At 43.0% G+C, this 13,556-nt stretch overlaps 1 protein-coding gene and 1 long non-coding RNA gene across 2 annotated transcripts in view; one reads left to right on the plus strand and one right to left on the minus strand.

Annotated features, from left to right (window-relative positions):
• LOC119383613 (dual specificity tyrosine-phosphorylation-regulated kinase 4) overlaps positions 1-13,556 on the plus strand; it is a 321,020-nt gene that overhangs the window by 224,145 nt on the left and 83,319 nt on the right. The gene's annotated exons all lie outside the window — the stretch shown is intronic.
• LOC125757217 (uncharacterized) lies at positions 1,050-9,452 on the minus strand. Its single transcript, XR_007415150.1, has 3 exons — positions 9,316-9,452; positions 7,717-7,810; positions 1,050-1,146 (listed from the first exon to the last, which is right to left on the minus strand). It is a non-coding gene; the product is annotated as an uncharacterized LOC125757217 (long non-coding RNA).

The raw sequence follows: 13,556 nt of genomic DNA on the forward strand, positions 1-13,556 counted from the left end.
AACATATTTTCAATGATGTCTCTGCGGAAAGACGTCAACACTCTTAAAAAAAAGGTAGTGCTACTTACTAACTTTGAGGTAGTAAATTGTTGTCACAACATTCACTACCTAAGTAGTAACTGCAGGTAGTAAACGGCAAGGTAGTAAAGTTACTACCATGTCATTTACTACCTGCAGTTACTACATACCAGAAGGTAGTAACAGAAAGTTAGTAAATTTACTACCTGCAGTTACTACATACCAGAAGGTAGTAACAGAAAGTTAGTAAATTTACTACCATGACGGTTACTAGTTCCCGTTACTACTTATTGGAAGGTAGTAAGCTAAGCTAGTAACATTACTGCCATGATGGTTACTACTAAGTTACTGAATGCAGGAAAATAGTATTTGAAAGTTAGCAAACTTCCACCATGAATGTTAGCTATTTGCAACAACTATTGATGAAAACTTGCTACACAATCTGGCAACGTCGGTCAACTTCATGAACTAGAAAAATTGCATCTTACTTAATTCAAGGAGCATGCATCAGCTAATCTCACAGAAGTATATCCCTTATAAAAACATTTAATGTATTTCAATAAAGACACCAATGTCTTTAGACATCGGAATCATTAGACTGTCTTATGTCAGTCTAATCCACACCTAATTAGGGTCTACAAGGAATTGGCTGCTGTTAGTGTGTAGAATTCTGACGCACGAGTTTCAGCGTATTGCAGCCTTATGCCTGCAACAGCATGTTTGCTGCACACAGTTCAATAAATCTCTTTGTGGTTAACAATATGAAAGTGTGTACACTTTAGAGCTTTGTAACAAAAATATCAGCAGACCATTTCCTGCAATGACTATATCAACAGCGTTCTTTACATGTAAGAGCATTTTGAAGCCAATAAGTAATCTTATAGGCCTATGATGCAGGCATTTGGAAACAAGCTTTACATTGACAATTTATTTAGTTTCGATGGGACAATAAATGGGGCTAATTCATTCAATTCTCATGAAAGTGCAGTTTTATAATAACAAACAAACCAATAAGACGATACGAGCAGTTTCCAGGAGTAAGCGCTTTTTTATTTAATTTCTCGACGCGGCACTGACGATAGGATCTCCTGCGCTGCACTGTTGTGGTACAGTTGCTGTATTTGAAACCTGCAAGAGAGTGTGAAAATGTAGTTTGGCACTGAAGCGAACAGCTTAGCACAACACAACAGATGCTGCAATTCATGACTAATGACTTTCCGTTTCGAAATAGTGATATCATTTTTACCATTTTATTTGAATGATCAATGTGTATTCAATGTCCAACCCCATAGCCTTGGCTTCATGCTGCTTTGATCAAAAACATAAGAAAACAAACCACTATACAGCACTTCTTAGAGCTGTGGTGTAATAGATAGGCCAGCTATCATATGCAGACCAATTAGCTCGGTCAGCTTCTTTGATGTAATGTTGCATAATAGTGTCCTTTCGCTACTCAAATGGTACTCCATGCATGACTCCTGGGTTCATCAGTAGGCCTATTCCACTCGATTGTTTTAAACAAAACTATCCCAGAGCAATTTGTAGCTCATGCTCAGCTTGTGCAAGGTGCATTTGAGCAATAGGCGCGTGGAATGTGGAGCAGCATCTTGGTGATACAGCAACACAAATGCTAAATTCTAGTCAGAAGAATGATAAAATAGTGGTTTCTTTAACAACCTACAATATATTTTATCAATATGCATGTTGCAACATGTTACGAACCATTTCTACAAAAATTTAGAAATAGAGCATTAGAGGAAGCAAGCCAAAGGTATATTCACCAGGTACCTTGAACAGGTCACAAAAGTTTTATGAAAATGGAAATATTTTTTCGTGGTTCCATGCTTAAGAGTACGCACTTACAATATCAGCTTGCAAATATTGCATAGTCATGAAATTGATCACCTCTCTTTTACAAACAACAGAAGAATCTACAAGAGGATACAGGTGGGCTAGTTGGTTCATGAACATTGTGGCAAAACAGCGCAGACAACAGGACAAAGAACATACAGGACACAGTGCAAACTATCAATTGATTTCTTTATTGGAAAGGCAGAGAATATATAGGCAGGCAAACAAAAATCGAAAAATGGCACAAACGCTATCAAGTGATTCAGCCGGCTGGCATTACTATCAATTTCATAAGGGTTTACAAGGTGTGACAAAGGCAGATTTCATTAAAACGTAAACACGAGCAAAAAATGGCAAGAAAGAACGATGACATTGCGGTTGGTACGAAACTGATTAAAACCGCTAAACTCCGACACTCATAAATCAACAAAAACCATGAACCGGGGTCTGAAAAAGAAAGGTTTGCAAGCGACAGCAAGGCTAGAAAACTGCAACCACGAACAATAAAACATAAAACAAAACAAGAAAATAAAAGCATGTGACAACAAGCTTAGTGATCACAATTGAGGCTCATGGCACCTAATTTCTTTGCAAAGAATGCTAGTGATGGCGCACTAACGCAAGCTGCTCCCCTTTTGTGAAATGTGCGCCTCACAAATTTTGTGTGCACATTGATCTCGATATTTCGTGAGAACTTGCACATTGTCAAGCAAAGGGGAGCAGCCGCATGATGTACAATGCCAGGTTACTGCCCGTTGTTGCTTCTCACGCATTCTGTCACTTATGCATCGTCCGGTATGTCCTACATATGATTTTCCGCATGATAATGGAATGTCATAAACGACGTTCTTCACGCATTCAATGGAACGATTTCTGTGCTTCTTGTCACAGCAAGAGGAGATTGTTTCATCCCTGTTCACTAGCCTGCATAGGGAGGCCAGACGGTTTGGGGCGGAGAACAAAACTCGTACGCCTACTCTGCCGGCAGTCTTCTTCAACCTATGAGAGAAACTTTGAATGTAGGGAACGACAGCCAAGCGAGAGCGAGTGTGCTCATTTGGCGTGTTATTTCTTGTCCTTCTAAGAGTGACCAGCAGCTTTTCAGCTAGGGAGCTCTAAAGAGTGCTGGGGAACCCTGCGCTCCTCAAGCGTTTCACCTGAATCATAAAACTTGTTTCTGTTCGATGAGGGCATGATCAGACGAGGGCGCTTCTCAGAACCTCCGAGACTTTCAAACCACTAAAGAAGTACCTGTACAAGGTGAGCTGAGGTTCTTGGATTTGCTGCTCGTAGCCCATGAAGACCACAGCTGCTGGAGTTATCTTCCTTGGTCTCAGAAGAATTCGCTTCCGTATCCTTCTGCATACTCTAAGCTAGTTAAAAGAGGAATAGGCTATTCCAACATCAGAAACGTCCTCGTCCGATCATGCCCTCAGTGGACGGAAATAAGTTTACGATTCAGGTGGAACGCTCGAGGAGCGCGGGGTTCCCTAGTGCTCTTTTGAGCTCCCCAGCAGAAAAGCTGCTGGTCATTCTTAGAACGACGAGAAATGACAGGCCAAACGAGCACACTCGCTCTCGCTTGGCTGTCGTTCCCTACATTCAAAGTTTCTCTCATAGGTTGAAAAAGACTGCCGGCAGAGTAGGCGTACGAGTTTTGTACGCTATGCAGGCTAGTGAACAGTGATGAAACAATCTCCTCTTGCTGTGACAAGAAGCACAGAAATCGTTTCATTGAATGCATGAAGAATGTCGTTTATGACATTCCATTATCATGCGGAAAATCATATGTAGGACATACCGGACGGTGCATAAATGACAGAATGCGTGAGAAGCGACAACAGGCAGTAACCTGGCATTGTACATCATGCGGCTGCTCCCCTTTGCTTGACAATGTGCAAGTTCTCACGAAATATCGAGATCAATGTGCACACAAAATTTGTGAGGCGCACATAATTCACAAAAGAGGAGCAGCTTGCGTTAGCGCGCCATCACTAGCACTCTTTGACAAAGAAATTAGCTACCTTGAGCCTCAATTGTGATCACTACGCTTGTTGCAGGCCCATAGCCAGGAATTTTTTTCGGGGGGTGGCACTTGTTGAAAGCCTTGACTATTTGAGAAAAACGCCTATTTTCATGATTTATTTTCGATAAAACACCATGTGTCTTCGAAATTCCGGGGGGGGGGGGGGGGGGGCGAGCCCCCTAGCCCCCCCCCCCTCCCTCCCCTTGGCTATGGGCCTGGCTTGTTGTCACATGTTTTTGTTTTCTGTTTGATTGTTCGTGTTTGCAGTTTTCTAGCCTTGCTGTTACTTGCTTACAAACCTTTTTTTAGACTCTAGTTCTTCGTTTTTGTTGATTTATGAATGTCAGATTTTAGCGGTTTTAATCGGTTTGGTACTGACCACCATGTCATCGTTCTTTTTTGCCATTTTTTTTGCTCGTCTTTACGTTATAATGAAATCTGCTTTTGTCGCATCTTGTAAACCCTATCATAATTGATAGTAATGCCGAGTCACTTGATAGTGTATGTGCCATTTTTCGATTTTTGCTCGCCTGCCTACAGATTCTCTGTCTTCCCAATAAAGAAATCAGTTGATAGCCAGCGCTGTGCCCTGTATGTTCTTCGTCCCGTTGTCTGCACTGTTTTGCCACAAAGAAGAATTCACATTCGAGTGTGTTGTTACTTATTAAACATCTTGACAGGATAGCACAGCTACTCAAGAAAAGAGCACAAAGCAGTGCTGAACTCACAACTAACTTTTCTAGAAATCACGCAGATGCTTAAAATATCACCTGAACCCAAATGTCTTCACAGAGATAACATCATTTACAGTGCATGTACAAACAGTAAAATGCAGTAATCAAATTTATATCCAGGAGAGAAGCAAGGAGCACTGTCCGTTTATTATCTCATGCTCCCTCCTGAGTATGTACCAACATGCCCAGTTACAAGTATTGCTAAAAAGTACACCCTTCCACCGTAGTATGAGTTTAATGAACAGTTGAACTTTGCTGTCAAACAAGGCTATTCAAGGCATCATCATACAGTGCATTACACATATCTTTGTGTGGTAGGGCTCAGTCTGTCGTGAACCGTGTGATGTACAGATTTATGGTACCTTTATAGATGTGGTGGGATCATGTTCCAAACAATGTGATGAAACATATGGGTATGCCCTGCCTTCTAATGAAGGCTCTCTCCGATACAGGTTATCACTCTCAGGCTTATCGATTATTTGACAACAAGGCTTTGTTGGAAGGAAATAAGTAGTCGCATGTTGCAAGATGCTGCACAAAACTAGGTTGCACCACAACCTATAAAAATACCATAAATCTGTTCATAAATAGCAGTAAGGTCAGAAGAGGGGATATTAAGGCCCACCACATAGAGAAATAGAGCATTGGAATGCACTGCGAAAGTGTGTCCTAGAGCTTCGCATGAGTCAGTTTTGTATCACTTGATAATATAGTGGCAGAATATATATGTTTCATTGCCTTTTGCTGTTTGTAAATGCCTGCAGATGACGTTATCAATGCAAGAACACGTGGGTACGCATAACATTGAAACCATTATGTTTATCGCAGAGACTAGTGAAGACAGGACAAGAAGGGACACAGATAGGCGCTAACTTTTAAGTGTTTTTTGGACTCAGATCACACATATTTATAATTTAAAAAGGAAAACTTCAACATGCGCAGGCACAGCTGCGGCCAGGAAAAATAGTTCTTTTTTTGACAAATAGTGTAATGACACACTAACGCAATCTCAAGAATATGAATACTTGCTGATTCAATGATCAATGCAGTATAGTTTCTTTACTCTTCGGCAAACCGGCAATCCCTGCCTTTCTTTACATTGTTGCAATGTAAAGAAGATTTCCTTGAGATGCTGCCCCATTTGCCCTCCATAATGCTTACCCCATGATAGGGGTATCTGATAAACGGTACCTTCCTTGCAGGGCATGTAAAGTGTCCTGTGATTCTTATTGCAGCCAATCCTCTCCTCTGAGTATGTGGGTTGCTGCTTTTCCATAGTTTAGCATGCTTATTTGAGGCCATGAACACTATGCTGATGATCCCAAGCACCAACCGTTTTTATATTGTTGAATATCACATGCAGATATGGCATAGTGGCAAACATTTTTCGGCCATCAAGATTTGCCTTTTTTTTTTGGCTTGGCAACTGGAAGGTGGTTTTCTGGGTAGGGCATATGCAACCGATACAGCAAGGTGAACAGAATATCCTGCTTGTGTCAGGGAAGTTCTTTGGAAATTAAGGCTTGTCCACAAGAAATAGGAACAGAAATTTTTACCGTGTTTGCGAGCCGCAGAGGCATAGGCAGAAATTCATTTCAGGGAGGAGGGTGGGTGGGGGCATGGGCTCTGTCTGCTACCCCCTCGCTACGCCACTGTCGAGGCAGTGTCAGACAATGCACCTTTTTACCATTATTGAGTGGGAGAAACTAAAAGGCAGCAATGGCTTGTTTCCCATCAGTTCGTATGACTAGCTCATGCAGCTTTTATGTGAATGAAATTGTACATTCAGGAACCTGATATGGTACAATCCTTGCCTGGATGCTCGTGGGTAAGCACCAGCGGGTGTTAGTAATCATGTGCCAGTGTTAATATGTTAGTGGCTTCAGATTCGAAAGAACCTTTGTAGTATTTAATGAAGAGACAGTCATCCTCATATCTAAAACATTTAAAAACTTATGTGCTAGCATATTGTACTAAATAATCCTGTTCCCATTTCTTTTGGACGAGGCTTGATTTCAAGGACTCGCTGGACGCAAGCAGGATATCGTGCTCCCCTTGCTGTATTGGCTGCAGAAGCCCTACTCAAAAAAACACCTTCCAGTTGCCAGGCCAATGAAACGGCTAATCGTAATGGCCAAAATATGTTTGCCACTATGTCATACCTGCCCAGGATATCCGACAATATAAAAACAGTTGGTGCTCGGTCAATCATCAGCATAGTGTTCACGGCCTCAAATAAGCGTGCTAAACTATGAAAAAGTTGCAACCCAGGCACTCACTTGGCTGCAATAGGAATCACAGGACACGTTATGCGCTCTGTAAAGAAGGCATCGTTTATCAGATCATGGGATAAGCATTATGTGGGGCAAATGGGGCAGTGTATGAAAGAAAGGCTCAGGGAACACTAAAACATAAAGAAAGGCAGTAATGACTTGTTAGCTGAACACTGGAGCATGCGTGGTTGCTTCCCATTTTTTGATGAGTTTTATTGTGCGTAAGCTCAGCGACGAAACTACTACATTAAAATTGAGTCGGCAACTATTAATAATCTTGGCTGAGATTGCGTTAGTGTGCCTTCACTATCTTTAACAAAGAAATAATTATTTTTCTTCGATGCAGCTGTGCCTGCGCACGCCTGAATTTTTTGTTTCATGGCAGCACCACACAGTTTCACCACACAGTTTCATGGCAGCACACACAACACAGATGTTCGGTGGAAGATGGAGGAGGCTTGAAGAGACGAAGAAATCCTCAAACAGAGTATGTCGCTGCAGCCAACTCTTGAACGAGTAGACTTGCCTTCATCAAGATAGCAACATCAAGAATTAACAGTTGCTCCCTTTATGAAGAGAACTCCAAGTTTCAAAACGTTGATTCTGGCGACATCCCATGTTCAAAAATTACAAACTCAACAATACAAACTATTCCACGTTCCATGTTCAAGGAATGCAAACTAAATAATATGCATTGCACTGAAGTGCAGAAGATAGGTTTCCCACCCATAAGCTAAAGGCCAGTATACGCTGTATCTCAATAGGTGCTACGTGTCCAAACTGTCCCAATCTAGTGATGAAAAGAAATGCCTACCACTCATTATGGCTTGCCCGGGCTTGCAGGATGTATGCTCCTATCTTGTACTGCAACCTGTCCTCTGTGTCGGTGCCATGAACAGCTCTCATCGCTGATACATGCATAACAGATACCACAAAGAAACGTTGATTTTCACGCAAAACAAACCCAACCACACACAGATAGTGAGTACCAAACATGTCTTCAGGCAAGTCTATATTCATATATTAAAGAGATCGACCCTTCAATGAAGGGATCAGGGTGCAATAAGAACAGCTGTATTAGTGAACTAGCCACTTGCAGACTATTGAAAGAGTGCCACTGCGTGTTCTACATTCACACATGTACACAGTAAGCACTACCCGGAATATGCACGTAGCCGTATGGGTGATGCAGATGACAAAAACGAGATACACTTTTATCGAAATATAAAAAAAAATGAAAAGAGTGCGTGATCCATGTGCACTTGGTGTGAGGTGGGAACGAGCCATACACATTGTATTACATCATGAATGTAAGCCATTCAGGAAACAAACTTTTCGTTCTCTAAAGCGAATTCACATGTAGTTTGTCTTGTACAGTTGAGCTGTCAATTTGATTTCATTTTCAGTTATGTAAGCCCTTCACAAAACCGAGAATATTTTCCAACTTTCTGTGAACTTCTGGAAACATATATGAGAATTGAGATCTTTTTCTTTTAATTTATGACCTTACAAATCTAAATAAACACAAAATCAATATTGGTACCATGCTGAGTAAAAAAAAAAAGCGTGAAAATACAATAACTTAAAGCACCACAGAATAAAGCAACATTCTTACTACATGAGCACAACCTAAGTTATTTGTGATAGAGAACCTCGTGCACTTCAAGATGCTAAGAAAAAATATATAATGACAGAACACGAGCTCACGCAGATGCTAAGAGAAAATATATAATGGCAGAACAAGAGCTCACGCATATTTTCTCAAACACACAATATTGCAACAAAGCGTAGCATGTGTTAGCTTAATTAACCTAATTTAATTGACATATTCATCTAATAACACTATTGATATAAACATGTGCTTCTTCAAATTAAGTACGCATTTTCTGGAGTGTGCACTTAGTAGCAGTACGTAACGTAATTCACTTAAACACATTTACTTCAAGTGAGCTCCTTTAAAACATTTATGAGGCAGCTAGGTTGAAGTCCTAACCACAAAACAACTACATGGATTTCTCGCGAAAAGCTCGGGGACGCAACCACGAAAACATACCCATCATCGCGTGCGCGTGTCAGGGCTGTGTGTTTTTCTATCAAGTCCCCAGTCTTGTGATGTCCCCAGTTTTGTGATATTTTTGCCCGTTATTACCGAGTTTGGTGAACTCTCGCAGCAACACCGTGAAAACATTACGAGACAACCCATGTGTTTAAAAAGCAAGCACTTTCTATCAGCGATAAGGGATTCTAGAAACACTCTCAAGCGATGATCTCGTACAGTAAACAGTCAAGGAATAACAGAACAACGACACGAGGCTTGCATGATCGAAACATATGATCGCGTAGCGCAACGCGCATCCTTCAAACATGTAATTTATGGTGGTGTATATAAGTGCACTCAAAGCACAAAACATACCTGCCTATCGGGTATCTGGTTGATCATCCTCGCTATGCCAACACGCCGGTTCCTGCGTAGTAGTTATTATGCAATGAAGTAACAAAGTTACGTAGTTCAGCGACCTTCAACTTACCCAAGTTTGGCATGGGCTGTGCCTCTTCATAGTCGCTCGTCAAAAGGCTCACGCTTCCCTTCCTGTGGAACCGCGGTCGCCGCTTGTCCCAACACTCGGACGCGGATTGTCTTCGGAAGTACACTCGATATTGAATCACTCGATCAACGTGAGTAATCGATGAACGAAGCAAGAAAGCACTTTTGAGCGCGGACACAAAGCTGCGCGTCCCATGAGGCTGTGTTGAGCGGCAACGAACGACGACTATCATCCGCCACTGGATCAAGGCAGGAGAACGCCCCAACACGCGGAAAATGCCCAGTCGACGAATGTCGAGTACGATAAGCACACAATAAACGCACACAATATCTGTCAACACGATAAAAATGTAAGCGCGAGGCACATGTATTCACGGGAAGCTGGTGGTGCTCCTGTAGTACAACGAGACCTGTTGCAACAGTTAGCTTACAGTCTAAACAAAAAAAAAATGTAGGTGGCAGCAGTGTCGTGCTATGCTACAGGTCATATTTTATATTAGAAATAAAACGTTTTCGTGGCTTTTCACACAGGTTTAGGTGCAACTGCATTATTTTTTCGTTACTTATACTTAGTTTGCAGCTATACCTATTGTGTTTGGCATATTAGAACAAATTTCAAAGCTCGCACCTAAATCAATGGTCATCTCTGAGTCTTTGTAAAGCAACGCTGCAAAGTACAAATCTCGGGGGGCAATGATTTTGTGTACTACAGGTGCCGAACACAATTTTGTTTTAGAGTTAGAGGCTTTGCCGGTGTGTAGTGAAGCATGGATAACATGCATTCCAGCACAATAAGAGAGAAAGGGTGTACCTGACCAGGTGGCCATTCCTCTACTTTCTCTCCGTAGCAGCGGGTGTTGTAAAAGCAAGCAGAAGCGTCAGCTGCGGGATGGGAGTCATGTGTGCGCAACTCCGGCCTCCCTCCTCCATCACCCCCTCGCCTGAATTTACCGACGAGGAAGGGGAGGGTAAGGGGGGGGGGAGGGGTGCGGGTGCACTTACGTTGCCAGCCACTGTTCCCAGCCGTATTTTTGTTGTAAACGTATAGCTGATATTTAAGTGCACTTTCAAATTCTGACAACGATATGATAGGTTTATCTCCTGTGCTTTCCTCAATGTCCACTGTTCAGCTAATCCAATCCCCCAACCTCCGGGCAAATGGAAAACTGACGCTTTTGTTTAACTCTTCGGGGTATCGCTTCACCGCATGCGATCGACACTATGCTTGTTAGTCAGTTAGTGAGCGCTTCGTTATATCCGGTGGATAACCTTCAATCTATATTGAGTTTTAGAACCTTGTCGTATAACACTTGGTGCATGAGTATTTTGTTGTTTTCGGTTCTGGTGCATAAACATTCCTGGGTGGCTTTCCCTGCAAATTTGTATTTAGACCATGCACAGGCGATGTCACTGGTCAGTGTAACCTATTTATTTACTATGCGTGTCATCCGACAGTGCACAATTAATTCTTGCGTAAGAATAAATCCTTGCCCGTTCTATATCGCCAAAACGAAAAACGCTACACTCTCGCATTGAAAATAATGTTGCGCAATAAAAATATTTATAAAAAGCATTGTGTGGTGTCAGTAGACCTCTCTTCAACCAATTCACATCCCCTTTCACCCACTGACGACATGCTACTCTAGATGCGGCTGCACCCCTTTCTTTACACGTCAGAAGCGGACGTATGTGTGCAAGTACGCAAGTAGTAACGTTTACTAACACGCCACCTAGGCAGGTAGTACCGTTTACTACCTCTGACATTTACGACCTCGTGTGTACTTCTGAGGTAGTAAAAGCACCGCAATACGTAGTAATGGGGTCACAAAGGTAGTAACGGGTCCCGTTACTACCTTTTCTACTACCTTTTTTTTAAGAGTGAACAACACACTAAAATAAAATACAGTTCAAACTGGCTTGCAGTATAGATGGCTTGAACTGACGTCACTGAAACAGACACGTTGGAGCACTACCATGGCGGGGCGCGAACTTTGTGACGTCACGCCATAGTGTTATCAGTTCATCGTATGCTGGTTCCTTCGCTATTCGTGCACAGAGGCCCAATAACGTTCCAGCGACGTCGTTATCACAATCAAGCAGGTTAATCGCCGCGTGATTATACCGCCTCGACGTCATCTAAGCCGGCATGTTGGGTCCATGTCGTGCGCCCGTGACGTCACGTGCAAGCTAATCAATTTGTCGGTCACCCTTCCGATTACGCACTTCCGATTCAAACAGGCTTATATGAATAGTGCTTGTTAACATACTTAGTTAACTGCAAAAGCATCCACAAAACGTCGAAAATGGAAAAAGCAGAGCGGCAGAAAACAGAGACAGAGCGCAGAGACGTTTTGTGGCTTCATTTGCAGTTAACTAAGTAAAGTATGTACCAACTTGCCCAACAAGCAACTCTCCTGAGCTTGTTAACATGGCTAGGTACATGAAGGCACACGCACGTTGCGCATGCGTTTACGAAAAGTGTACTTATACGCCTGCATTCTTCGAGAAATAAATAGCTGTAAGTGAGCAACCCTCCTGTATATGCGCTCCTTTGCGTTCCTGCGCGGTCTTGTTTTTGGCGTCGCGTTTACTATTGATGCCAAACATGCACCAACCAGCCCGGCAGCGAGTACTATACAAAAGCATAATTCTCACAGTATTCCCATTATCGCAGAATTTTTTGTAGAAAACTATAGTCTACAACACTCGTTATTACTATGTGGGCGTTGCGCAGTGCGAGACAGACGCGGCATACATGTCGGAAGCATCGGGTAAAGCATCGGGTGCAACGTGGTTGCACCTTCGCGGCACTTCTGGCCTCGGACGTCGAAATTGTCGTGGCAGCATCCCCGTCCCGCATGCCTCTCTGTCTGCCGCCCGTGCATGCCGCGACAGCGCTAATTGTTCTGTACGTAAAACACGGTGCAAGGCCTCGGGGAAGCACCGTCAGCCTACGCTCTCCGCGCGTTCAATTAGGAGCTCGCGCTTCAGCCGCAGTTCCGGTGTGTCAATGTGTACACACGCGCCAGCGAATCTTGGCAAAGCAGGCATGCGGGCGCGGGCGAATCGCTAATGCAGTTACACGCCAAAAAAAAAAAAAGCTCTCGCATCGGCCGCTAGGGCATTTTTTGCCTTCTCGTGTACTCTAAGAACAACTATATAGCGAGGGCATCGTATCTAAACGTGCGCCCACGCGAGGTCTCGTCAGGCGCGGTTCTTCTTGACGAGCGTGGCAAGTCTCGAAGGATGTTACAACGCGACATCGAGAAAGTCGCGCCGCTCCCGTGGGGGGGCAAAAGGTCTTTCGTGGGATGAATGGCGCGTATACGCCCTTGCTCCTTCTCTACGGATGGGCGGATGCATTTCGACCCGCCACCGCAGCTTTTATTACTTTGTTTTTCTTGTTATTGTTTTTTTCACCGCCACTCTACGGCGACGACTGTTTCGCGAAACACGCACGCTTGTTTCTCGGGTCGATGTACCGTATACGACGCTGGCACCGCCTGGCGCGCATTCCTCCCTGCAACTTCTCGGGTGCGACTCCCTTTTTTCTCCGTGTATACTTTCGATATTCATCGCACTGTAGTGTTTTTTCTTTCCTTGTTCTTTCTTTTTGTTCTAACTGCTGGCTAAGCCTTGCGAAGGGGCCCTGTTTAAAAAGTAGCTGGAGAAACAAACAACCTTCTCTTTTTTTCTTTTTTTTCTTTTTTTTTTGCCCTTCCTGTTCTTTTCCTAATCAGTAAATTTAAAACGCGCTGTTTCATTCTTTTTTCTTCTTTTTCGTTTCTTGCGGGCGAGGGCCAGATGGAGAGTTTATATCTTTAGCCCTTTCTACCACAGCACTATTTTAAATTTGTTTTTCGTTTCTTTGTTGTTATCCTAGTGGTCGTTTGCTGGTTTGCTTCACCTATATGGTTGCGTCGCGCGTATATAGTTACGTAAATAATCCAGCGTCTGCGTTTTACATTCGATGTGTACACAGAGCAACGTTCTGCGGTGTGTCACTTTAACGAGAACGGTCAATGCCCTTTCGCGTGTTTATATAAGCTCCCAGTAAGTGCAGACTTGCTTCTTCAAGTTCTCTGCAAGAGGAAAACGCATCTTAAGAT

The sequence above is a fragment of the Rhipicephalus sanguineus genome, chromosome 2 (genome assembly GCF_013339695.2).
Source record: "Rhipicephalus sanguineus isolate Rsan-2018 chromosome 2, BIME_Rsan_1.4, whole genome shotgun sequence".
NCBI classification, from domain to species: Eukaryota; Metazoa; Arthropoda; class Arachnida; order Ixodida; family Ixodidae; genus Rhipicephalus; species Rhipicephalus sanguineus.